Consider the following 26,233-nt stretch of genomic DNA (forward strand, 5'->3'; position numbering starts at 1 on the left):
CCCAGATCCTTGTGTATTTCCTGTAAAGTTCCTCAAAACAGAGAGCACCTGCTGAGCGTAGTTGGTGCATACAGCCCTCATTTCTAATTCTCTTATGCTTTTCTTCTCATACAGATTTTATCAAGAAAAACACCTAGCTATCCCTATTTTATTACTTTCTATACTCTGAAGGACTGATGGATGAAAAGATTTTGGGTAAGAAGACAGAATGCCACACTTCACTGTCAATATTATTTTTAAATTGTACTAAATGAATCGCCTTATGAAGATCCAGTAATTTACTAAGACAAAATGCCCCTTCTCAATATCCGTACACTAAAATTCTGTATATGCATTGCAGTTTAGGAATGTCTTTGTTTTCTTAGATATATCTGACTTTTCAACTTATAATAAAGCTTAGGCAGGGAATGGAATTGCAGGTAAGGAAAAAGCACAAAAAAAAAATCCACAAGATAAAGTAATGCACAAAACGTAACAATATTTTTGTCTTAGAGAAAATGTCTGTTAGTCTTGAGGTTGCCTGTTACTCAAGCAATTAAACTCTCCTTTCCTATATGAAGTTTGACCTAAGGTCCATAAAAGCTACAATGGTAATTAATATGTTTTTTATTATTTGAATTTAGGATCCAAAAATCAATCAATGCAGCCACCTGCATGTAACCACATTTCTGTATAAAGGAGGAAGAGTCCTTTGATAATCTAAATCATTATTAAAATTATGGGGTTCTGTATTAATTTACAGAGTTTATATCTGAGAATCTGTCTCATGATGATTATGATAGGGAATAAACTCATCCTAAATCTACTGACTATTCCATCAATCTTAAGATATGGCACAGTGAATCAGGTACTTACATTAATCTCCTAAGAGCAACAAGAACAAAAACCCTAAACATCTCTGAAGCAGTAGCCCATTTATAAATAGGATAGTAGTTTTTCAGAAAACAATCAAATAGTTTAAAATATTTATTTATATTAAAATTGATGAGTATTTTGGTGTCCAAAATGTTTTAACATTTTATATTTACATTTGCATTGAAGACAGTGTAAAAGACATAAAGAAAATGTCAGCATTAAAAACACTGAAATACAATAACTTGTGCATGTGTGAACAAAGAACATACGAGATATACACTGCAGCACATTTACAACAGCAGCCACTTACATTTTGTTCTCAAAACCAATAAAATGGTAATACATGTGTTAGACACAACAGTTACTACTTGCATCTCCTGAAGGATATGTTTATCTGTCATTAGAGGCCCTAGGAAGTATTTTATGAAATACTGTACCTCTTTACAGCAGTGTAAGGCAGAAAATGAAACATTCCCAATCCTTTTGAGTAAAATTAGAAGATGAGATGAAATTTCCAGAGGTAAAATTTTGGATTAATATTTCAATTTTAAGAAATAGCTCTGTAAAATCTGCAATAGTCCAACTTTAAGATTAGACATATTTAAGTAGTAGGAACAAAAGTATTCCTTTTTCGTGATTTCTTTAATCAACCATCATGGAAGAAAAAATGCACCACTCATGAGCATTATTTGCCCAGGAATAGTCAGGAGATTTGTTCAAATTGTTCTAAATTTAAAGAGGATGTCTCCAGTAACACTAATACTGTGATTCTTCACTTGGAGAAGAATGCCATCTACTCACTCATCTACTCACTTTCCAATATTCTTGTTCTAATACTTCAAGGCTTTTTTATAGACTCCTGTTTATGTAGCGACACCATCCTCTCTCTTTTTAGGATGCAAAATCTGGTAGGATCATAGCATATAAGAGAATTTATTTGTTTCAAAAATATGTACTAGTTAGCTCCTTGCCCTTTCAAGGTTTTGCATAGGGCAGTCCGCCAACATTGACATATTCCAGATGAATACACAGTACAGCAGTGCAGGTCACTGGAGCCTTGTTCTGTGGTTAGACCTCAGCTCAGGAGTATAGGAAACAATGGGAAAAAGTAGAATATTTCAGGCAAAGTGTCCTAGTTTCGGAAAGGGCCATAGGCTTTTATACGTTTACAATCACTTTCTCACGTTACGAGCTGGCAGATTTCTACTGAAGTCCTAATCAGTCAATCTCTCCCCTGTATTTCTCCCTAGTGTTCTGTTAAAGCCAAATAAAATCTATTTGCATCTGCTTTTGCCACTTGTTGATGTATGTAAAGTTATCAACTTCTTGCAGGTGTCTGCTTCTTGCATTTGTAATGACAGTTTATCAAAAAAAATCTACCAAAACTGAGGCCACAGAAAAGCTTTCACAAAAGGGGTCAAAAGGGTTTCCTCTCTTGCTAAAGGTCTGGTACATTATTAGCAGTGCCGTGCTAGAGATATTTACCTGTTAGTTGCTTTTCAATTGGTTCAACATGCGGCTGCATGGAGGTTGGAGCCTCTAGATTAAACACACTTTAAGTTAAAATCCTGGGACAATTCTGGGAAAAAAAAATAATAATGCTTATTGTGCTTTAGCTCCCTTTTGACTTTCCTCTCTGCTTTCAGGCTTACACTCAATTAAAAGAAAACAAGTGAAAAAGCAAATAAAGAAAACAAATCCTGAGCAATTAGGGTTTTGACATCTAAGAAAGCCAATGTTGGATGAGGTCATCTCATCACAGCCCATAAAGCTATCTCTTTCTCTCTTTGTAATGCATATGTTCCAGTCCAAGTTCCTCCTTAGTCTTTTTGTGGCTAAGGCAAACTAAACGTCCCTGGCAAAATATGTGTCTGATTTATTGGTTGTCTGGGAGAATTAATTCTACAAATGCAATGATATCTAATTTCAATTCAAAAGGAGAAACAAACCCCAAAAGCATAGACCTCCCTATAAAAGAATTAAGGAACTGATTCATGAATTATAAAGCCAGAGGAGAACAGTCTGCATGTCTATCCTGACCTCCAGGATAGTACAGGCCAGAATATTTCTTCCCTTAATTACTTACATTTGGAAACAGAGCTCAACTTTAAGGGAAACGGTCAATCTCAATTTTCAAATTGCCAGTGGTAGAGAACCCTGCTAACTGCCAGATCTATTCTTGTGATGATTATGTGTCTCTCCTGTCCTTATATTTGATCTGAAGTGATCTGAATTTTATTTCCAGCCTTTGGATCCTGTGATGTTTTTCTTTGTTAGATAAAAAAGAACTCTCTTCTCAATGGAGGTAGATATAGACAGTCATCTTTTCAACTTTCTTTAAGCAAACTGAGTTCTTTAGTCTTTCATTACAATGTAGGGCTTCCAAGGTCTTAATTGTTTTTCTAATTCTTCTCTGACCCTTTGCCAGCTATCACTCTCCAGTCTGAACTGTGGAAAGGAGTGAATATAACTTACAGCCATATCAACATCAAACACCATACATGTACTCACCTCTCCCTTTTCTGTTTGCTCTTTTTCCAACAGCATTCCTTTTGGGAACTCCTATTGCATTGATATTCACTACAGTCCACCAGCACCTTCCTGAAACATTGCTTTGCACAAGAGAGTTGTATTTTCTTATATGTGACCTGAGTATTCTTTTTTTGTTTTTTCAAAAGAATGACTTTACTTTCTAACTTAACTTCTGTTGCTTACATCCATTATATCAGGCAATCTGGTCTGTATCACTGTTTTATCCTTTTTTTTTCTACTTTATAATTTTTGTGTTGTCTCCAGTCTTTGTCAGTAACTAGATTTTTTCCAGGTCATTGTGCTAATGTTAAATAGTTTAATTCTAAAAACGGACCCTTGTGACATGCCACATGAAACAAGCCTATTTAATAGTGATTTACACTATTACTTTCCAATTTATCAAGTATTCATATTTAAAAATTTAACATATACTGCTTTTACATTATGCAAGTTTCTGAATGTATATACATAATAAAAACAATTAAAATTTCACCCTGAAAACTATTTCATTGACATCTTCATCTTTATAAACTACATTTAAAATTTGATCCCCTGCCAGGATTTCAGACTGTTTGGGCAAGAGCTGTTTTCTATAAAGGCACATTGAATGTATTAGTTGACTAAAAAAGCTCTGTTTCAGACACTTCACCATTTTTGCCTAACGAGTGTAAGCAGACTTCCGATTATTCAAGTCAGCTTACTTTCCCATTATAAGCAGTCTTATCAGAAAGCTTTTAAACAAATACTTACATATTTTACGTTTTTAATGAGTGCTAGAGTTTACAATCCTGAACTCACAGTTCAGAAATCTCCCCTTCATCTTTAAGATTCTTTACTGTGGTCATTTGGCCAAGGAGGACTTTTTGCATAAAGAGCTCCAAATATCTGGTACATCTGTGTTGGCACTCAACTATCAGAATTTTCATTTCTTTTACTTGCACTTCACATACACATTGCACTTCACATACATGAATGAATGGGGAGTTAGAATAGCTGGAAGAAGGGCTACAAAACAACTGACTGAGCATAAGTAGGGGTGGACAGCAATGCACATAGTATTCAGCTGTATTGTAGGAGTCCTTTCTCAAATGTGCAAGGACACAGGATGTAGTGCTGACAGCTTTGTAAAGAGAATGATCTTCTTTATTTGTATTAAGGAGTGTAATTTCTGTATGTATTCTACCATTGATATAAGGTAGCCAGACCCTGCTTAAGCTACAGGCATTGCTTCTCTGCCATGTCTCTTTCCTCCCATATATAAGCTTTGTCCCAGGGCTGTGAGGGATTAAATATCCATTGCAGCCAAGAGTTTTAAAATAATTGGCTAAGGAGCTTTCTGAGCTGCTGGCCCAACTTTTAAATAAATATTAGGTTTCTGAGGATGTTCTATAGAACCAGGAAAAAAAAAAAAAAAAGCTAATGTTGAGCCAGTTATTATAAATGATCAACAGGAAGATTCAGGAAACTAATCCCCTAGGAACTGGGCTTAGAAGGCCAGGGTTGAGGCAGGTGGAGAGCTTCTAGGACGTGTAAAGCAGAGAGAAACGAATATGTAAATTTCCCAGCGGTCCATCTAACATCTCCTTATAGTAACTACTTTTCTCTTCTTTTTGACTGAAAAGTGGAAAATATCCTCAGCTAATCATTTTTGGAAGAAATTGAAGTCTCATAGTTCAAGATATGGAGAAACCTTTTGGTTTCAACAGTCTACTTTTCATGTGTACATCTGAAGCTGCCAGACACATGCTTTCTTCATATCTAAAGTATTTCTTCTGACTGCTGGTCTTCCTTTTTCTTCTTTCTCCCTCTGAGAGGCTGTAAGGGGAATACTTCATTAGAGTGGATGTTTACCTCATACGTTTTATTTACTTCAGTCTGTTACTTATAATAAGGTCTCTTATTCAACTTTTACTGAATAGCATTTACCAGATATCAAATATAACAGTTAATTTGATGTGGAACTCTAGTCTTAAAACACCTGTTTTGACCCTGCTTTGGCTGAGCTGCAACAGGTATTAGTCTCAGTGTAGAAATTGATATTTTTGGAAGCCACAGGAAATATGCCAGTTTTCAAATTACAAAACTTTCCTGATTTTTTTTGTATATATTTGTTCTAAAAAAGATGCTATTTTTGTACCTTCATAACTGAAGGACATCTGAAACTTTGTCCCTTAAAACTTAAAGCCTTAAAAAAGTGTTTACTTCTTGCTATTCTTAACGTTACAAGTGAATAAGATAAAATAATTGAATTATAATCCATGTAACACAGTTTGTACATTCACGCTTCAAAATCTCTTTAAGATGAGAAATGGAAGACTCTGGACTCATAGTTTTAACACCTCCACCTTCTGATGACAATTAGTTCCAACTTTCAGATCTTGTACAGGAGGAAAGAAAAAGTGGGGATATATGTGGATATTACTGGGAATATATTTCATAAATGGGGATAGTTCAGGAATTTGTGCTTATTGCTACCATTTGAGGCTGTCCCATTGTTGTTCTAAGCAGATTATGACACTTCTTGGCATAGAATTTCAGACTAGCTAATGCAAATTGGTAGCTAATAGGTCCCATGGATCATGTTTTTGGATTTGCTCAGTAATTTCTATCTAGCATGACTGAATAGCGGGGCAGTAGTTAACAGTTACATTGAAAAAGATTTTAATTCCCCTTGCATTTGCATGACAGTTTTCAATAAATATTTCAACTGTATCAGCATAATTATTCCATTAACTCTGAATACAATGATTCATCTGCTTCATTTTTTGATCTGTGGTAGCAGTCAATTTATAGGCTTATTAGAAAAAAAAACATGACAAATAGATAAACAACCTAAGGGAAGTTTTTTTCTTTTTTTTTATTTTATGGTTACTCACTGAGTTTACATTTTAAAATGGTAAGGTACACATACATTAACATCTTTCCTGCTTGTGTACCTTTGGCAATAGAATTATTCTTAGCATACTGTTTAACTTACCTAGCCTGATATCACAGTTGTTACACACTAAGCAGTGCCCACAACAGAACTACCTATTCTGACACCTGCATTTTTTTGTCATGTAAATAAAATGGATCTACAATTGTAAGAACATCAGTTAATTTCTTCTAGCATGCATGGCATTCTTCTAGCATTGAATACTTCTGATTCAATGGCTGCAGATACGGGCCAAATTCAACACTGGCTCTTCAGAGGCTTTTCTCCAACCTTTTCTTAGCAGAATTAATTTCCTAGCAGAATTCTTAGCAATCTTTTGTAGCCACCTGGAGCAGGGGACAGGCAAAGGCCAAGACATTTCTCTGTCCAGGTGGCCCTCACAAATATTTCAGTGGAATTTATTTTCTTTCATTTACTTTGGCATTGCTTGGGCACTGCTTGATTAAGGGGTGGTGTGTAGGAACTGACATGCCCAGAGATAGACAGCCACATCTGCTAACCATTTGGATTAATTATTACACCTGTACCATAAAACACATGTTAATAAAAGGCTGGTGAACAGGTTCAGGTTGTAGTTTTAAAAGGGCCTGAAGAAGGCAGAAAGTCAGGCATATACTAAGAGAGAGACAAAAGTTTTGCTGATAGGATGCTGCAGACTCCTACCATTCAGAAGGAAGAGGTAACATCAGATACACACAAAAAGTAAATCATGCAAGCAAGCAAAACAGTAAAGTACATATCCTGGCAAACTATAGTCTATTGGATAGAATGTTGGATAGAAGGTATACAACAGTACTCTCCCTCCCTCCCTCCGTTCCTTCCTTCCTTCCTTCCTTCCTTCCTTCCTTCCTTCCTTCCTTCCTTCCTTCCTTCCTTCCTTCCTTCCTTCCTTCCTTCCTTCCTTCCTTCCTTCCTTCCTTCCTTCCTTCCTCCCCCCTCCCTCTCTTTCCCTTCCTTCCTTCCTTCCTTCCTTCCTTCCTTCCTTCCTTCCTTCCTTCCTTCCTTCCTTCCTTCCTTCCTTCCTCTTTCCCTTCCTTCCTCCCTCCCTCCCTTTCTCTTTCTTCCTTTCTTCTCTCTTTCTCTCTTTCTTTCTTCCTTTATTCTCTCTTTCTCTCTTCTCTCTCTTTCTCTCTCTCTCCCCCTGACTCCCCCTCTCTCTCCTCCTGTCTCCCCCTCTCTCTCCCCCTGTCTCTCTCCTGTTAAATGTAAGAAGGAAAAATCATTAATCACTCTGCAGGATACAGCACTTCAAATGGGTAGAGTTGCTGAAGGGGTCTGGCTAGCATCAGCCAATTTTTAATTTCCTTTCAGTGGGGACAGTGCGGTGCTCTGGAATCCTTGGAGCCCATGGTGATGCAGGTATTGAATTTTCAGAAGAAGACAATTAAGACTAAGCATGTGAGATACAATCATATTTAAATTAATTCAGGTATCTCAGCTAAACACCTAAACTTTCTGCCTTCCTCTGTCTTTAGGAGGTAAATCTGGGAGAAGCTTTTTGGACTGGCATTAATCATTAATCATACTAGGCTTGTATCAGTTGTGATAGAACACAATAGAGCTCTCAATTTATGATTTCTTCCATTGAAAAGGTTTACCATATTCTTCCTATCTATGGAAAATCATTTTGCTGAATAAGCTTTTCAAACAGCCTTTGTCGGGTTTTGTTCTCAATCTTTTCTGAGATTCCTTGTATCTGAAAAGTTGTGAATGCAGGACCTGAACCTGTTATGAATTCTTCGTTATATATCTTGTTAGATATCTCCTGACCATAAATGTTTTTTATGAGATACCTCACAGCAATCTGTAGATGACCTCTAATAAAGCAGACAACAGAAGACCACTGTGAAGTCACACATAATCTTCCTCACCTTGGGTGACATCTGATGCTGATCCTTATGTTTTCTGCAGAAGCCAGTAAAGGAGGAGCTGGCTGGGATCAACTAGGGAGCAGATGAATGCATGTTGGATTGACTATGGGTTATGAATAGCACTGCTGCATATGAGTCCATCCAATCACTGTGCTACTTCAGGATGATGTCTTTCCTGAGAAGATGAATCTATAAACAACATGGTTGCTGGTTTACTGACAATCCTTTGCTTTTAGACCTTGTTGTGCTGCAGAGATAAAGAAGGCTTCTGCGGTATATGCTCCTAGCTGAAAATGCCCAGCCTGAGTTTCATGTCTTCAATAAGCTGTCAAAAGACTGGCAGATCAGCAAAGGAGGAGATTTCCTCAGGCAAAATGAATTTTCCCCAAAAGCTGAAGTTTTTGTATTATCACAAACCCAGCTCCAGACCTTAGAATTCATGCCAAAATGCCTGCATTCAGAGACCTTTACAAGACTTAATAAGCTTTCCTATATGATGGATCAACAAAGGCAGTCTAGCCTGCCATAGAGTGAAGAATATTCATTCAAGAAGATTTTTCATGAAACGGGAGAAAAAGATGATGTTAAATGTTCGGGTTTCATCTACCCAAAGAAAAATTTGTATTGAAATGTGACAACCTGCAAGGAATGGGGATGTGACATACAGAATATTATAGGACTGTTTATCTTTACATATGTGTTTTATTGCCTGAAGATTATTTTCTCTACACCCTCAATTTGTGTTTACTCTCTATCTCTATATGTTGGATAATTTGTCCCATTTTTTGGTATAAAAATGCAAAGAATTTCTCTAAATGAGATTTAGAGGTAATGTTAGGACGTATGTAACGAAAATCTCACAGAAGAGAACAGTATTTTTGCTATATTAACTTTTTCATTGCTATGATCCTTCCCAGTATATAGAGAGGTTTTAGTGAATGAAAAAAAAAAAAAAGGAAAAGAATATTTCAGTGTAGTCTAGAAATAATGGCTTGCAGCAGAATGACACAAAAGTAAATGCACCCATCTGTAGAGTAAAGGTTCTGGGTTTGATTTTGGTCCGTTTGATTTTTTTTTCTTCAGCATCTCTTGCATTTATTGTATATTAAAGTTTCTACAGAAGACCTCAAACTGGGGTCACATGCACAGGACAGAATAACCCTGCTTACAGCTTCAAACACATGCATACATTAAGTGCACACACACACATGCACACACACACACACACACACACACAACCTCCTTTTGATTATTTTGGTGTATTTAAGATAAAACTCCATCTTTTGGAGGATTGGAGTTAAAATTAGCATTTCATTTTCTTTACTTTCAACCTATACTTTTGCAGTCTTCTTTCTATTACCACTATATTATTCAAAAGCATTTCTGTGGTTACTCTGATCATTAGAATACTGCCTAGGCAACAGATGCTAACTTTTGGCACTTATAGTATCTGATTCACAATGTACAGAAACTACCCATACACTAACCACATTCATTTTTTTGTATTGGAGCAATCCCTGTAATAAATTAATTACAAGTTATTGTTTATCTTTACCATCCAGCTCCACCTTCTGGTAAGCTTGCGTTAAATCAGACTTGTGAGGTTTCTTTCTATTACTAATGCTGAAAGCAATTTTTTTTTTTGTAGGTATAGTACTGATCATCATTTAAGGATGAATTTACTCACCTATATTCCCCCTCCCTGCCACTGAATTTGTACCTTATTATCTGTGTCAAAGATAAATGGAGCAAACACAGCACTTTCAGAGTAGCTAAAGGGGTAGAAAAATCTGTATTTTCAAGTTACTGAAACTTCTGTTTCATGACATCTTATGATGAGTAACACCTGTACAGCAAAATTATGGAATGGGTTTCTTGGACCCATCCTGCTACTGTTCTTTTAATCATCTCAGCTTTTCTTCAAATGCAGAAATGTATCTAATGAGAATATCTTCAGTGTCCGTGAGAGAATTTCTAACTGCTCTTACTGCATAATCAGTACATCCACTGCTCATTTTCTCACTTTTTTTTTTTAAAAAAAGATAAACATAAATGCATTTATACTGAAAAATGAATACTGGTTTTACTTAGAAATTGTTCATTTATCTCTTTACTTTTCATCTGTCTTTCAAAATGTTTTATGACCGTATGCTGACATGGATAGGGGATGTCCAGTACCAATAATTTATGAAGTGCTTAGAGGAGTTGCATGTGTATCTTGGGTAGGGCCTGGCGACACTATGAATTTCAAAGTTAGTCAATTATTTCTCTCTTATCTATTTTTTTTCCTGACTGTGTACTTGCAATTCTCCTTTCCATTCCCTGTTTCGGTATTCAAGTGTTTCAGGTGTATATGCCTGTGTCTCTACTAATAAAGTAAACTTGGTCAGCCACTACACAGCTCAGGAACTTTTCAACAGCCTTCCACGATGTTCACTTTTAGAACACTCCCTGGCACAGTCTGCCAAGCCAATTAGACCTTTGTGGACAATGCCAAGGCAAAATCTAAGTCAACAGCACAGGGTAGTGAGTGTTTCCAGTAGTCATTAGGGACAATGGGATATATGCCACTTTCCTTCAAAGTCATGCAATTCACCCTGGCCCATTTCAATTTTGAGTATGGACAAAGCCTATAGCTCCTATTTTCTTTTTATTAAAATGTGAAAGACTGACATAAATTGGTCCACCATGTGTTTTTATAGGAGATACATCAGGATATGCAGTCCTGGCATACATCTTGCATAAACCATGAATGAAACGGTGCCAATTCTTCTCCACTTAGCAGATCCCTATTAGCAGATAGTATCTGTATGTACTTGATGCCTACATTGTGCTGACAGTTGACTCTTCCTTATGCCTGTGTGCGGGAAGCATTTTTCTTGAACCAAATCCTTAGGTTCTTCCTGTGTTTCTACTCCAGCAGTATTCAGCTGCACTGTAGTTATTGGGAATTTTATCCAAGTACTTAGCATTTGTCTTCTTATTGAACAAAAACATCTTATTGCTTCTTGCTTCTATTACCTTATGCCCTAAGATGACTGGTTTTGAACCAAAGTCCCACAGGTCTAAGCTCAAACAGAAAACATAGTTCTGACTCACAAAGTGGTTACAAAACAAAGGGAAATGGGAAGCTGCAGAAAGCTGACTGAGCACATGCACAGAGTGAAAAAACACTGATCAGTGTGATGGACTGCAGTCCATTGTCACTGCAGACCATTGTCACTGTAGGCATCACTGGAAAAAAACAATCAAAAATAGAACTGAGCCAAGAAAGGCATTTTATCTACAGAGGAATTCACATCTCAACACTTGGTTGCAATCCAGTGAGAACAAAAACCGGAAATGTTGAAATATTTGGTGAAAAATGACAAAGTACCCAGTCTGGGACACCCTCCTGCTAGGCGGTCCCCAATCCAGAACATTACTTTTGCATTAAACTGGCAAATTCCAACAACCACAAAAACACTTTTGTCAGAATTTTTCCAGACAGATAAGCCAGAAGGAGGCTCATGAAGCAGCTTATGTATATGTTTATGGGGAAGTCCTCCAGGAATAAGCAGCAGAAAAAGGAGAACACGCTCATTAGATTTGAAATGGTAACAAGCAGGTATTACAGAATGGCCTCGCAAGCTCATCAAAAAGATCCAGTACCTTCCAAGTGAATGAGAGATGATTGACAGTATAAGAATATAAGAATACAAACAGATAAAAAGGAAAGACTAATTGCTTGCATTTAATGAAGAAGACATGGGAAAAGAAGAGGAAGGCTTCAAACAAAGGTGACAAAATAACAGTGTGAACATAAAATATAACCTCACAGAACTTGGATAAAAGTTTTAATTGTGAACATGGAAGATCATATCCCAGTCATGCTTCACGAAATGTGCGTGCATTCTGGATGGCATTCATGAATAAAAGACTGCCCATATCATAGCCTGAGTGACAAGAAGAATGAGGGTGCTCTTCAAAAAAATTGAGAAAGTGAGCTTTAGTCAAGCTGAAATTAAATCACTGATTAGTTATACATGGAATCAACATTCTGTAGGGATTCTTCTGTAAAGGCAGAGGGGATTCTTCTGTAGTAGTGAGGTAATTTTGCCTGCATGGAATAGTTTGCATGGAGACAGCAGAAGGATTTGTGCCTGTGCTTGACTAATGATTTGAGGAATTTTACATTGAAAGAGGCATCAGAAAACATCAGGATCCTAAGGAAACCTTAGCCTAACTGGATTCTAACCAGAGGAAAGAAAAGTTATCTCCATATTCAGTCATCTGCAGGATGTTTTTTTCCTTGAGTGTTAAAAGTAGTGGGGAAGAATGGTTGGCCATCACTATCAGATTGAAATGGCACTTCCTCTTCTCTAAAAGCCCTTATTTTCCTTGGGGCAGAAGGAAACTGACCCAACAATGTCCTGAAAGATGGTGAAAGGCAGACTGCATGGCTGCAGTTTCTCCTTACCTTTTCCAGCTGTTTGCAGTTCCTTCCTCTGAGATAGCCGTCCTCTTTTTTATATTCAGTATAAAGCAGTATATTTTTTATATTCAGTATAAGCAGTACTAAAGGCTCCATATCCTAACCTAAAAAGTTAGTGATATACTGGATAGGCAAACACATCAGTAAGTCAGGCTGATAGATGCTTGCTCAGGAAATCCAGGTGGTGACCATAGTTTTCTTTTTAAGCCCCTAATCCTGTTCTTTGCTCACCAACGAAATTAGATGTCCCTTGTAAAGTTTCTCCTTACTGGTTCTGTTTTAACCATTTGACTTCGTAGGTCGGTAGAATGGCAGTAGAACATACACCTAGGGGAGATGATACATATGTATCATACTCTGCAGAGCAATGTTGCATATATTTATTTTCATTGGTAATTCAGTGCCTCAGTTGGCTTTTGGCCTGTAATGAAAATACTTACCACTCTAAAAAGTACTACATCTTGCCTTTTCCTGCCAGTTGCATTCAAATGTGTAACACGATATGTGAAGGCCCATTATATTTAACTATTTTTAATTGTTTTCCTCAAGTTTAAATAGAAGTTTCCACACCTCTAATGAGCAATGGGATACCAAAATTATAACTGTGATTAAAAAAACACAACTCATAATCTGTTGCAGTATTTTAAGTTTCTTTGTGTTTAGGTACTCAGTTCAAAATTGTGCATGCTAGACTTCTTCGTGGTTAGGGAAAACAGTGGGGAGGTGCTAGTCTGGAGCCAGAGGGTGTCTGAATTTTGCTGGAAGTTGGAATATCCAAAACATGAGTTGGTAGAGCCAAAAGTCCTTCAGAATAATTTTCCTGTTGTGCAAAATAAACAAAAGAGGATTCAGATGAAAGCAAAGCTGGGACCAATTCCCATAGGAACATACAGCATATTCTACTAGAATAGAGTCCTGGGGCTCTTTTCTGCTTTGATTTATATCGTCAGCATAAATGTTCTTTATCATTTACCAATTGCCATAAACCAGCAGAATCTACAGGAATAATATAATTCAGTAATCTATAACTGAGCTATTTCTTGGTTATCCTGTAATTTTCTCATGTCTATGCCCTCATTTAGCACTGTTACTGTGCAAGTAACCTGTCTGATTCTTTCAGAAGGAATTTTAAGATCCATTTCAGCATACTGTCTCCTGTCACTCTTTCACTCTTTTTCAACACATGGATTTTATATCAGCCAAGTTATGCTGGCTGCAGAATAGACAGTTACACCAATGCCTTATACCACTGATAGTCTGTATGTCTTGTATGAGAATAAAATGTACTGGCATGACATACTTGTATGGAATAACTGTATCCATAGTAGTGGATATTGTAGGGAGTCCTCAACCAATTTAACTATGCTGAAATAAATAAATAATATCAGTGCAAATGCACATTCAGACATGTTCTTTAATATCCCAGACACAGGCAGGGAGTTACCCATTTCCTTAATCAGTTCCCAAATCAGTTTTAGAGGAATGCCTCACCTCAGCATCTATGTCTACATTGACACTGAATCTTCATTCTTCAGTTGCAGTACAAAGTTATTTGTGAAAAAATTGCCTCTCACAATAGCAATTGCTACTGTTGGTATTATGATCACAACTCTTGCTGTAAACTTCATGTTTGCAACATTAACAGAATTACAGCTATTTCCTACTGCAGTTTCAACTCTAATACCTTCTCCTGCTTGTACTCCGGGGAACTATGTTAGAAGGGTAGAAGGCTTCATGACTTACATCTCTTTAATGATAGCTTGGCATCCATAGTGACTATTCATCTGTAATCATACTGGGGACAGAGAGGCCAAAACAACCTTAGGACAATAAGATGAGGGGCAAAACTGACCAGCTGCAAATCATTAATGGTGATAAACTGGGCTATCCAGCCATTTCTGTTCACCAACTGGGACATGGAAGAGCCCAGGCAAAACAAAAGAGTGTGTGGAGCAATGCAGCTTTGATTGTCTTTAAATGTTCATAGAAAAATATTTTTTCTCCATCTCTGTGAAAGGTCTCATGGCCTGAAGGATGAAATGTTAACTGCTGGCTGAAGCATGCACTGCAGCCTGGACATCTGTATGATGGTCTGACTGAATGCTTCATTTGAACTCTCATTTTCTTTGAACCACAGCCCTGCATTAATCCCAAATTATCTGGAGAAAGAAAAGGCACAAATGAGGTGTTTGTGGTGAGACAGTCTCCACTTAACTGAACTGAAACAACAGGCAGTTTTCTGTGGGACTAATGAAGAAAATGCTTGTGAGGCAGGATGGGGAAGTTATGGTAATCTGGGAGGCAGCTTGCATAGCACTGACTCTTCAGGGAAGCTGGAGGGTGGCTGAAAATAGTCAATTCTGGTGATGGTGTCTTGGAGATGGAAAGCTGACTCACGTCCAGAAAGTACAGAAGAGCTGACCCATCAATTATGTCTCCCAGCAAGCAGTCAGACTTAGGGAGAGCATGTCTCTGATTTTATCACATCAGATATTCAAGTGGATCCCACTCAACCTGCAGGCAGGAGTTCTGCCAGTTGAAAGAAAGCAAAATCTGTTTGACTAAGTACACAGAAAACATACTCTTAGGTGGAAATGGCTTTGTGTAGTCCCAGGGCCTCTCTCTAAAAACAAGTCAGCATTTTATAACAGCCTGGGTACAAGAAATATGGTCAAATTGCACTATCAGTTCTGCCAGACATCTTCAAATACCATTTGCCTTCAAGGAATTAAGTCTGTCAAGGTGAAATTGCTTCACACATGTGTGATTATTTCAAGGATGCTTTATTGCAGAGGTAGAGCTAGAAAAAAAGGCCTGAGATTATCACAAGGTTGGGATTTCTCTTAATGAATCCTTGAACTGTTACCTTGAAATCATTTTTGTAGTGTTTTACTTTGCAGTATATGTTCTAATTTATCATTTTTAAAAGCAGATGTCAAAATTAAACGTTTCAATTATTTGAAATGAACATTTTCCAGAATATTATTTCATGGAAATTATGTGTATGGGAGGAGGAAATCTCCCTATTATGCAAATCTTCCTTTGTTCATTCTTCTTTTATTTAGTTTTATGGTAAATTTCCTCCTGAATAATTCCACTTAGTAGAATCAATGATTTCCCACTTTCCTGGGGAATGTATCTGGATGACCCCAAATGTTTGACCTCCCCCTGATATTCTGCACGAATGCTAATGACTCTTAACATCTCTCACACTCAGTGCCTAATAAAAGCAACTCTTGTTGCCAATTAGATGGGATCAGGGGAGAGCTGTCTTGTGCATACTGTACATGACAGCCTATTCCTAGAGCCATATAATGCCTCTAAATCGGCTAACACTGAATTCAGGATGGAAATGGAAAGCTATTTGTGGGAGACTTGTCCTGAGTCTCCAGCAGGCTGTGAAAATTTTTTCTTGTTGCTGATGGCAGGGTTGTCCTGCATCGCTGATAGATGTGAAACAGGGACTGCAAAGAGGAGACTCCGCAACCACTTCCTAAATAGCAGTGATAAAAATTATTGCCAGAGACCAAGACTGCACTATTTTCTAGGCAATTCCAGGCTGCTGAGAAGAGCAAAGACATAACTTACCCTTGGAGTATTAATATTTGGCATAGAGAGTGAAAAAGAACAAAGTGAAGAAAGAGAAAAAATAACACCTATATAGGCTCACGGACCTAAGAAGTCCGTGTGTTGGACATCTTATTGCTGCATGGTTAGAGATATCTTATGATCCCATGAAAAAAAAAAGAAAACTTTACCAGAGTAATTGAAATAAACTTGATTTTTGGAATAAAATAGCCTCTTTGGATTTGTCTTAATGATTTTAACTTTCTCTCTGAACCCAAGATCTGACTCCAAAATTACTATTCAAAATCTGTTCTGCACAAGAATAACTGTTTCTTAAAACTGGGAAATTGTTTAAATGTCATTTTAGAGCAATTTCTGGTTTCCATCAAGCAAAACATTTCAAAATCCTGGAATGTAAATTACAATACATTGGATGATATTTAGAGCTTTGTTGGTGTTTATTTTGTTCTCTTTTTTTTGAAATTGTTCACAGAATTGGAAAAAATATAGAAAAAACCCTACAACTCTGCCACTCCTTTAAAAATGATTAAGTTACATGTTAACAGTTTCAGCCTTGATTTTTCCTTCTGATATAAGACATGAAAACATGAGTTTTTCTAAGTTGATATAGTCTTAAAAAAAAACAAAGCAAAATTCAAAACTACTATGTGAAAAAAAAAACAGACATTCACCATGCTATTTGCTCTTGGTCATCAAAATCAATACCACAAAGAACTAAATAAAAATTTGAAAAGGTCTGGAGTCGTTTAAAATTAAAAAATATTTTACCCGTAGTTACATGAAAGAGAAACAATTTCATATTTGGGGCTTTTGTGTGAAATATTTTTGACCTTTTTCTACCAGTTTTAATCCACATACATTCTCTGCAGTGGAAAAAAAATAAGAAAGGTCATATGAACCTTCAGTGTGAGAGTGGAAATACCATTTTGTGATGCCTGTAGCAGACATAACTTTTATTGGACAAACATAAAACATATTTATCCTGCAACACCATCTCTCTCCCTCTGCTCCCCCTCCACACACACATATGCACTTCTTTAAATACACAGGAATTTTAAAAAGGGGAATGTCTGTAATAACATTAGGGGTATATTTCCCTTTCAGTTCTATTTTCAGTTATGCTGAGCGGTAGTCATGCAACAGACAGGTCATATAAAAAATGAAAGAAATATATCTGCTAGCACTTTCTCTCTCTCTCTTTTTTTTTTTTCTTCTCTCTCTATTTACACAGTTTCCTGTAGAGTTTTGTATTGGGCAATCTGATCCAGTTTTAACTTTCCCCTCTAGAAACTACATTTGTCTGCAGTCTTTCCCTCTCGTTGATCACAAGCAAGATCTACTTTTCTGGCAATTTTTAGATCTGCTCTGTCCTGCTGTGGCAATTTGGTTATATTCTGTCCAGGCATTCTGGTTGACATCTCTAGGATTAGTCTCCTCTAGCAGGTACAGATTATCAGGCTTTGACATTCTCTCCCCCTCATATTCAGTTAGGGTGAAAAAAAAAAGATTTTAAATAAATAGAGTAAGACATATCTGTCCCTTTGGCTTCTTCTTAATTTTGCCTTACAGGTAGGTAAAGACAATTTAACCCATCACATTAGGATCTCCAATGCTTTGCTTGCAATCTCATATTATAAAGAGCCCGATAAAATAAAGAAAATTCACTCCTTAACTATTTTCTACCTGTACTACCTTTCATCTTTATCTTTATCAAAACTACTTCTGAGAATTGTTTTCATTTTCGTGATACAATTTTTCCTATATCCAGATTCCACCATTTTCTTTTACTTTTTTCCCCGTCTTTCCTCTTCCTATTAGGCTGAAAATGCTGCACAAATATCTTATGCCTGAGGGTTATGAAGGTTATGTGTTCTCTTGGCACACATAACCAAAGCTCTCTGGACAGTTCTCCACACAGGTTTTTTAATACGCTGGGTTTTTTTTTTGTTGTTTTTTTTTGTTTTTTTTTTTTTAAAAAAAGTGTTATAATCTTAATAATCGTTATAATCTTTATCCAGTAATTCCTTTAGCAACCTGTTTACATTATATCTTTGAAGTTCACAGGTATATTTTTCATTGCATACAATGTCCTATAGTACACTGAGCCAGGTGTAAGCGATAAGCATCACCTACCATTATAACACCCCTACTTTATCTCCTGCATTGTGATTTATGAAGAATTGTTGATATGAAAGTTGCATGAATGACTATTTCTTTTGGAACACTTCTTCACCAATACATCTCCACCCACAGCTGTGAAAATCTTGGAAAAGTCACACACAACAGATCAGATGCTGGTTCATCTGCAGCCAGTAACAGAATATTTGGGGCAAGTGTACATCCCACCAGGTCAGCTGCTAATATTTTGTTCTTGCTTTTCAGCAAGGCAGGCATCAGATACTCGGACTAGGACCCAACTTGCACATTCCCATTAAAGCTTAATTTGGCTGCATTGCAACATCTGTGTTGTGCTGAGTCCTGTATCTCTCTGTGTTGTCAGGGCCAAAGTCATCTATCATCAGAGGCAGCAGCTTGGAACATAATCAGTGCTTTTGCTGCTGGTCCTAATTTATTGAAAACAAGAAAAGAAGAAAATACTAAAATAATAAATTTGTATTTCAAAAGGCGCCCAAAACTGAACCTACATGTCTAGGTAAAAACAGACAAGAGTTACTCTTGTAACTCTTGGACACTCTTCCCACATGAGAGGTGCATACCCTTGAAATTTAATAAAAAGAGCAAATGACACTCCATAATTCTCCTTCCAAGCACTGACTGAAAGGCAACATTACACAATAAGAGTAAATCTCTTACACCACTTATACCAGGCTAGTACCCAGAGACATTTCTGCCATAACTTCAAAACCAAAATAGCAATTGGCGAAATACAACCTGCATGCTGTTGTCAAAAACAAGTGCAAGTATTGTAGTTAATGCTTGGCAGAAGGCCTAGGAGTCAAAGTTCACTTGCGGAGCCCTGGTGGAGAGCCTTGGAAATTCCAGGCTGTATAAATCTCCCTTTCTCTCCTTACCAGCAGCAGGGACTCTCAACATACTACATTTGGTGTCCCCTTAGAGGCATGCCCCAGGCTGCTAACAACAAATATACATCAGAACCCAAAGAAAGTAAATCAGCAAGCATATCATATGCATGCACACACAGAAGGCCAGTTTGTTAAGTAATCAATTTTAATCTGATTTTTTTTTTGAATCATTTAGACTCTTACTCATCTTGCTATTACTAGCCTTTTACATCTGACGATCTGATCGCTTAGGCTCCCATTGACCTAGCGCAGACTATGAATATGCCCCCAGTATTTCTGACCCAACTTTTTGAAGACAATCCACAGCATGTCTTTTAGGAAATCATACTGTTTCATTTTAAAGATTCAGATTGATGCAGAGCCGACCTATCTGTTGGTTATCTGTCCCAAAGTTTAAATGCTTTTACTACTAAAAAATTGGGCCTTATATGAGTTTTGAACCGTTCAGCTGTTAGATCTTGTTAAATCTTTGTGTGCTAGATTGAAGAGTCCTGTAATATCAGATATCTTCTCCTCACATATGTAATTATAGACCATGATTAAATCATTTCTTAAGCTCTTTTACAAGTGAAAGAGACAGATCTCTTCTAATCCTTCATAGTAAGCATGCTTTCCAGGCCACAAACTGTTCTGGCAGGAGTCATGAGCTGACTGAAGTCAGTGCAGTGACACCAGTCCTCACTTGATTAGGATTTGACCCCAAACATGGCTAACCTGAATATTTACACACCAGACATTCTAGCTGCCTACCTTTACTCCACTCACAGAAAGCATTCACACTATTACTACAGGCACTCTTGTCAAATAGAGCATATTCATACACCTGTTCAAACACACAGGCTTCCTGTAAATGCAAAATCAAGCCAAATTTTATCCAATTGAAAATTCTGAGACCTTAGCTTCTTGTCTTAGCACAGCTGAGTTGCTGAAATATTACCACGTTGCACAGAAAGGAAATTATATTTTTATGAACAATAGCCAAAAGATTCATTTTTGTATTCTTCCAGCCAGACACAACATATCAACATTCTCCACATTAAAACACTTCAACGAAAATCAATGTCATTGTGAAGTTACATTGTATTATGATGGTAAACTGCCTTGCAAGAGTTGTATGTTGGTGCCTTAATGCCCACAGGACTCTCTTAAGGTTCTGTTAAAAGCCATGCTGCCTGAGAAGATCCTGTTTTCCACTAGGAGCCAGGAAGAAACTGTTAAAAAAAGATCTGCTGCCCTGCAGGAAAGACGGGCTAAGTTATAATGCCAATACCACAAAACAGTGTTGAACTGCATTTAATTTTAGCTGAGTGGAGCATAATTGCACAGTCAGATCTAACTTTAAAGACTACTGGGTATTTCATACTCAGTGCTCTGAGAAAACCAGTCCTGATTGCCTTTAATGGCATGCACACCACATACAGACGTTTCCTGGGTATCTATATGCATACTGGATATACAGAACTGCCATATGCACCTCTGCATACATAAATCACGATCAGATACACATATCCTGAACACATGTGGTCAGTAATCTAAAAAATAGCTATCTAGTGTAAATAAACGTCTTGTCCAAAGTCCTTCTACAATCAGTAGAGATGAATCTTAGGACAGGATGAACTGTTTGCTTTGAAAGTTTCTCCATACTTAGTATGTGGTACTTAAGCGGCTAATATAGACTAGATGCTGAACTTTCCTATGACTACAGGATACATTATGCACACGAATATGTGGTAGAAGTACATAAACATTTATTTATCCTAAAAAAGCATGCAACACAAAGCATGAGTATATACTATTGTAAATGTAGCTACATACCCACTCTGTAAACACAGATGCCCTTTACCAGCTCTCTTTTTAATGCAGCTTTTGCTATTTTCTTTTCTTAAAACCTCAGTTCTTAGAGTAGATCACTTCAGAATCAAAATTTCACTTTTACAAAAGAAAAGTTGCTTTTCTATCATCAAAATTGTAAAGATCATATTGAAAACATGAACCTGCAAGATACGAAAAAGAGAAAGACAAAACAAACAAAAATGTCTTGTCTTCCCCAATCTTATGACTTATTCTGTCTTGCTCTTATTTTTAACACTGTTGGGCAACACTGCAATAAACCCATAAACATTAAAAACACATTCACAAGGAAAACCTAAAAACATAAATACATGTAGATACTACTAGCATGGACTCAACATACGTGTGCATATCTTACTTCCACTGTGCAAATGTGAATGCACAGACTCTGCAGATGCAGGTACATTCTTCAAACTTCGTATCTGCATAACGCCTGCAAATACTCAACATACATCCTGCACCATACAGACAAATCACCACAGCTACGCACACAAAAACCTTGCAAACCCACGTACCTGGAACTTGGGAGACATGAAACAGTCTGACCTGACTTTCTGAGAAGAAGTAATGAAAATATTTTCAGTTGTAATTGATACTTTGAAAGTAAATGAAAAATCTTGCTTTGGTTCAAATTCAAAAGTCATTTTTTGGTTAGAAAAATAAATGAAATGGTTTTGTGCCAAAATAGCAATTTAAAATGACAGATTTCCTTTGGCTCCAATTTAAAACATTTTTCTTCAAAAAAACAGAAAAAATATTTTATGCAAAAAGAAAATAAAAATGAGCATTGTATTTCATGGGCCAATCCAAGACAAAAATACTATTTGGAGAAAATGAAAACTGACTGGAGAAATTGTAATGAAAATTTTTCATTCAAGATTTCTCATGGGAAACTTTACTTTCCAGACATCGGCAATTTGTACATTCAGCTCCCTTTTTATTACATAAATGTATCATCTGAACAAGCATTTCATAAAGGCACACGCCAAGCACTTTATATGCACACTCAAAGGCACTTTGTGCGTGTGCTTTCTACATGTGCACCAGCATCAAACACAGACTGGCAGGGAGCAAACAGACACACACATATGGTCTCTGTTAAGAAACCCAAGAAATAAGTAAGTTGTGGTCCCCTGGCTCAGGTTCTACTGCAGGTGACGCTGTAAACAAAGTTTAGTGCCAATGTGAAAGAACAAATACACTATAAATAGTTCATGACTTCCAAACCCCTTGTCTCATTCCAGTCCTTGTTCTAAACTAAACCAACAGCCGGGCTGAGAGTACTTCACACTGACTCCTTTAAATAAAATACTGGAAATAAAGGAAGACAGCATGAAGGCCGTGAAACAAAATAGGGAAACGAGGAAGTGGGGGACACTTTAATTTGTTGGGGAAAGCATTGGGAATATACATATATATATATATATATATATATATATATAAAGGAGTGGAAGGAAGGAAAGGGACATCATTGTGCCTGATTGCAATTGTCATTAACTTGCAGCAAGGGTATTGAACTGCAGCCTGGGTGCAAGTGCACGCAGCCCACGTCCAAAGCAAACCTCCTCAGCATCTGACTTTTCTCTGCACCAAGTGATTTAATGACCTGGTACATGCAGTTTATTTACTGCCTCTTGCACTGTTTAATTGAGCCCAAGGGCTTTCACACCCTTATGGGTCAGTGACAAAGCATTTGTTACCTGTGCCAGGCAGCACACCAGAGGCATGGAGAGGGAGGGGATCAGCCATTAAAATACAACAAGCAACAGTTGAGATCTGTGCAGTAGGATGTGGTTCACTGTAGGTTCTTATTAGCTTTATGAAGCAGGAGGTTTCTCTAACATCTGGAGGGAATTTGTAAGGAACTGAGACAACACTGTGCTGATGCAGCAGTCTTTGCCTGTAATGGCTATTTGCACACAAGCAGAGGTGTTAGGAGGACTTGAGAAAATCCCCAAATACTCCACTGCAGATTAAGTACCCTAAACAGTTAAGCAAGCAATTGGCTTAACTATAACCTTTATGGCTGTTGAATGTCAAATAATGACAATTACCATGCACATAATAATAGGAAAGAACCTACACAAGAAATTCAGGATTGTGGCAATTTAACAAGAGGAATCAAAATCGTATCAAATTTAAGACCTACTAGCATTAAATATAACTAGAGTTACGCCTAACTCAATATTTCTATGTGGTGAAGTATGATTTTAATGGCTGAAAAAAAGGTAATCAGTGCTTCTGGAATAATCTGCACAGGTGACACGAAGTAGCGGTGAGAGTGTTAAAGTACATGCATCTCAAGGAAAGGTCACTATAATATGACCACATATAAAATTTTAGAGTACAGACACTTCATACTGTTCCATGGAGAGAGAGGAAGCCAGGCTTCCAAGACTGTTACGCTGCACTAAAATGATGCTTCACACAGACAAGTCAAATGTGCTGAAAATAGGGCTTTTTTTTTTTTAGGCTGGAGAAAGCACAGGGCTTCACTAGGTGCACTATGACACTGTTGCTTTGGAAAACTCTTGTTTTGTAAGTGTGCCATCTACAAAATCGTCTGGCTGGAAACACATCATTCAGGAATAGAAACAAGTCAATCACTAAAGCATTAGACAAATGTAAATACGCTCTCAGGCACTGGACTCCCCGGTGCTGACAGCAATAGGAGAAAAAACAGGATGATACAGTCCATTAATACGTGGTTCTGTGGCTGGTGTCATCACCAAAACTTTGGGGTTTTCAGCAACAGGAAGCCTTACATAGCACCAGGCATGCTAGAATCAGATGGGATTCATCTTTCCCAAAGGGCAAGAAGAGGGGTCCTTGGCCATGAGCTAGAGAGATTCATTGATAAGGCTTTAAACTAGATTCAGTGGGGCAGAGCTAATCATCAGGGATGCTGGTGACAAGGTAGGGGATGGCACACCATATCATTCACACCAGCTTCACACCGGAGCCAGCAAAGGATGCCTGAAGCCTGGAGAAGGAACACAGCAAAACAGGAGAAGTACTGAAGGTTCACATAGTCAAGTTACAGCTTCCCCGGCTAGAAAGAGGAGCACATCAGAAGCCCAACTCAAATGCCTCTATGTAAACGCACACAGCATGGGGAATAAACAAGGAGAAATGGAGATATGTGTGCAGTTGTAGGGCCATGATCTCATCGCAGTTATTGAGACATGGTGGGACAGCTCTCATGACTGGAACGTGGTCATGGATGGCTTTGTGCTTTTTAGGAAGGACAGGGAAGGAAGGCAAGATGAGTTGCTCTTTACATGAGAGAGCAAGTGGAACACACGGAGCTCTGCCTAGGGAAGGAGAGACTATGGGTGACTGGTCCCTCACTACAAGAAAGATATGGAGGTACCAGAGATTGTCCAAAGACAGGCAAGGAAGGTGGTAAAGGGCCTGAAGCACAGACATCATGAGGAGCGGCTGTGGGAGCTGGGGTTATTTAGTCTGGAGAAGGAGAGGCTCAGGGGAGACCTTATCACTCCCTACAACTACTTGAAAGAAGGTTGTAGTGAGGCAGGAGTCAATCTCTTCTCCAGAATAACTGCTGATAGGACAAGAGGAAATGGCCTCAAGTGACACCAGGAGAGGTTCAAGTTAGGTGTAAGGAAAAAATTCTACACAGAAAGAGTGGTGAAGCATTGGAACAGGCTGACCAGGGAAGTGGCGGAGTTCTTGGCAGTGTTCAAGAAACATGTAGATGGGCCAATTAGGGATATGGTTTAACAGGTATGGTGTTGAGCAGCTTACAGTTGAACTCAATCTCGAAGTTTTTTTCCAAACATGATGATTCTGAATTCTATTCTATGATTAAAAGGCAGGTCAACAGGCCAACACTGTGGTGTGTGTTTACTACAGGCCACCTGATCAGGAAGAGGAAGTAGATGAGGCCTTCTATAGGCAACTGCAAGCCTCACAGTCACAGGTCCTGGTGCCTATGGGGGACTTCAACCACCCTGATGTCTGCTGGGAAGATTACACAGCTAGGAATTAATAGTCCAGCAGGTTCCTGCAGAACATTGCAGATAACTTCTTAATGCAGGTGGTAGATGAGAAAACAAGGAGAGGGGCACTGCTGGACAGAGAATGCAGGGATGTGGCAAGGAAGGCCAAGGCCCATTTAGAATTAAATTTAGCAAGAGAAGTTAGGGACAACAGAAAGGGCTTCTCCAAATACATCAGCAGCAAGAGGAAGACTTGGGAAAATGTGGGCCCACTGCTAAATAGGGTGAGTGCCTTGGTGATGGAAGATACAGGGAAGGCAGATGCCTTCTTTGCTTCAGTCTTCACTGCTAAGGCTAGTTCCCATGAAGAAACAAGAGAGAAAGGAAAACTTTCTACTGGTCAAGGAGGATGTGATGGAGCAGCTCATCCTACAGACCATCTCTAGGCATGTCAAGGAGAAGAAAGTGATCAAGAGTAGTCAGCATGGATTCATCAAGAGGAAGTCATGTTTAACCAACCTGATATAGCCTTCTACAATGGGATGACTGGATGGATGGATGAGGGGAGACCAGGGGATGTTGTGTACCTTGACTTCAGCAAGGCTTTCAACACTGTATGCCATAACATCCTCATGGGGAAGCTCAGGAAGTGTGGGTTGCATAAGTGGACCAGATTGAGAACTGTCTGGATGGCAGAGCTTGGAGGGTTGTGATAAATGGTGCAGTCTTGCTGGGGACCCGTGGCCAGTTGTGTCCCCCAGGGGACAGTACTGGGCCCAGTGCTGTTCAATTTATTCATCAGTGACTTGTATGAGAGGACAGAGTGCACCCTGAGCACATTTGCAGATTATATAAAACTGGGTGGAATGACTGACACTCCAGAGGGCTGTAGGGACCTGGGAAGGCTGGAGAGCTGGGCAGATAGGAACCTCAGGAGGCTCAAGAAGAGCAAGGTCATACATCTGCAGAGGAATAACCTCAGGCACCAGTACAGATCAGTGGTTGACCTGCGGGAAAGCAGCTCCACGGAGAGGGATTTGGGAGTCCTGGTTGACAACAAGTTAGCCATGAGTCAACAATGTGCCCTTGTGGCCAAGAAGGCCAATAGGATCCTGGCCTGC

This window comes from Tinamus guttatus, unplaced genomic scaffold, assembly GCF_059628265.1.
Source record: "Tinamus guttatus ecotype Peru unplaced genomic scaffold, ASM5962826v1 Tinamus_guttatus_pri_ptg000404l, whole genome shotgun sequence".
Lineage (NCBI taxonomy): Eukaryota > Metazoa > Chordata > Aves > Tinamiformes > Tinamidae > Tinamus > Tinamus guttatus.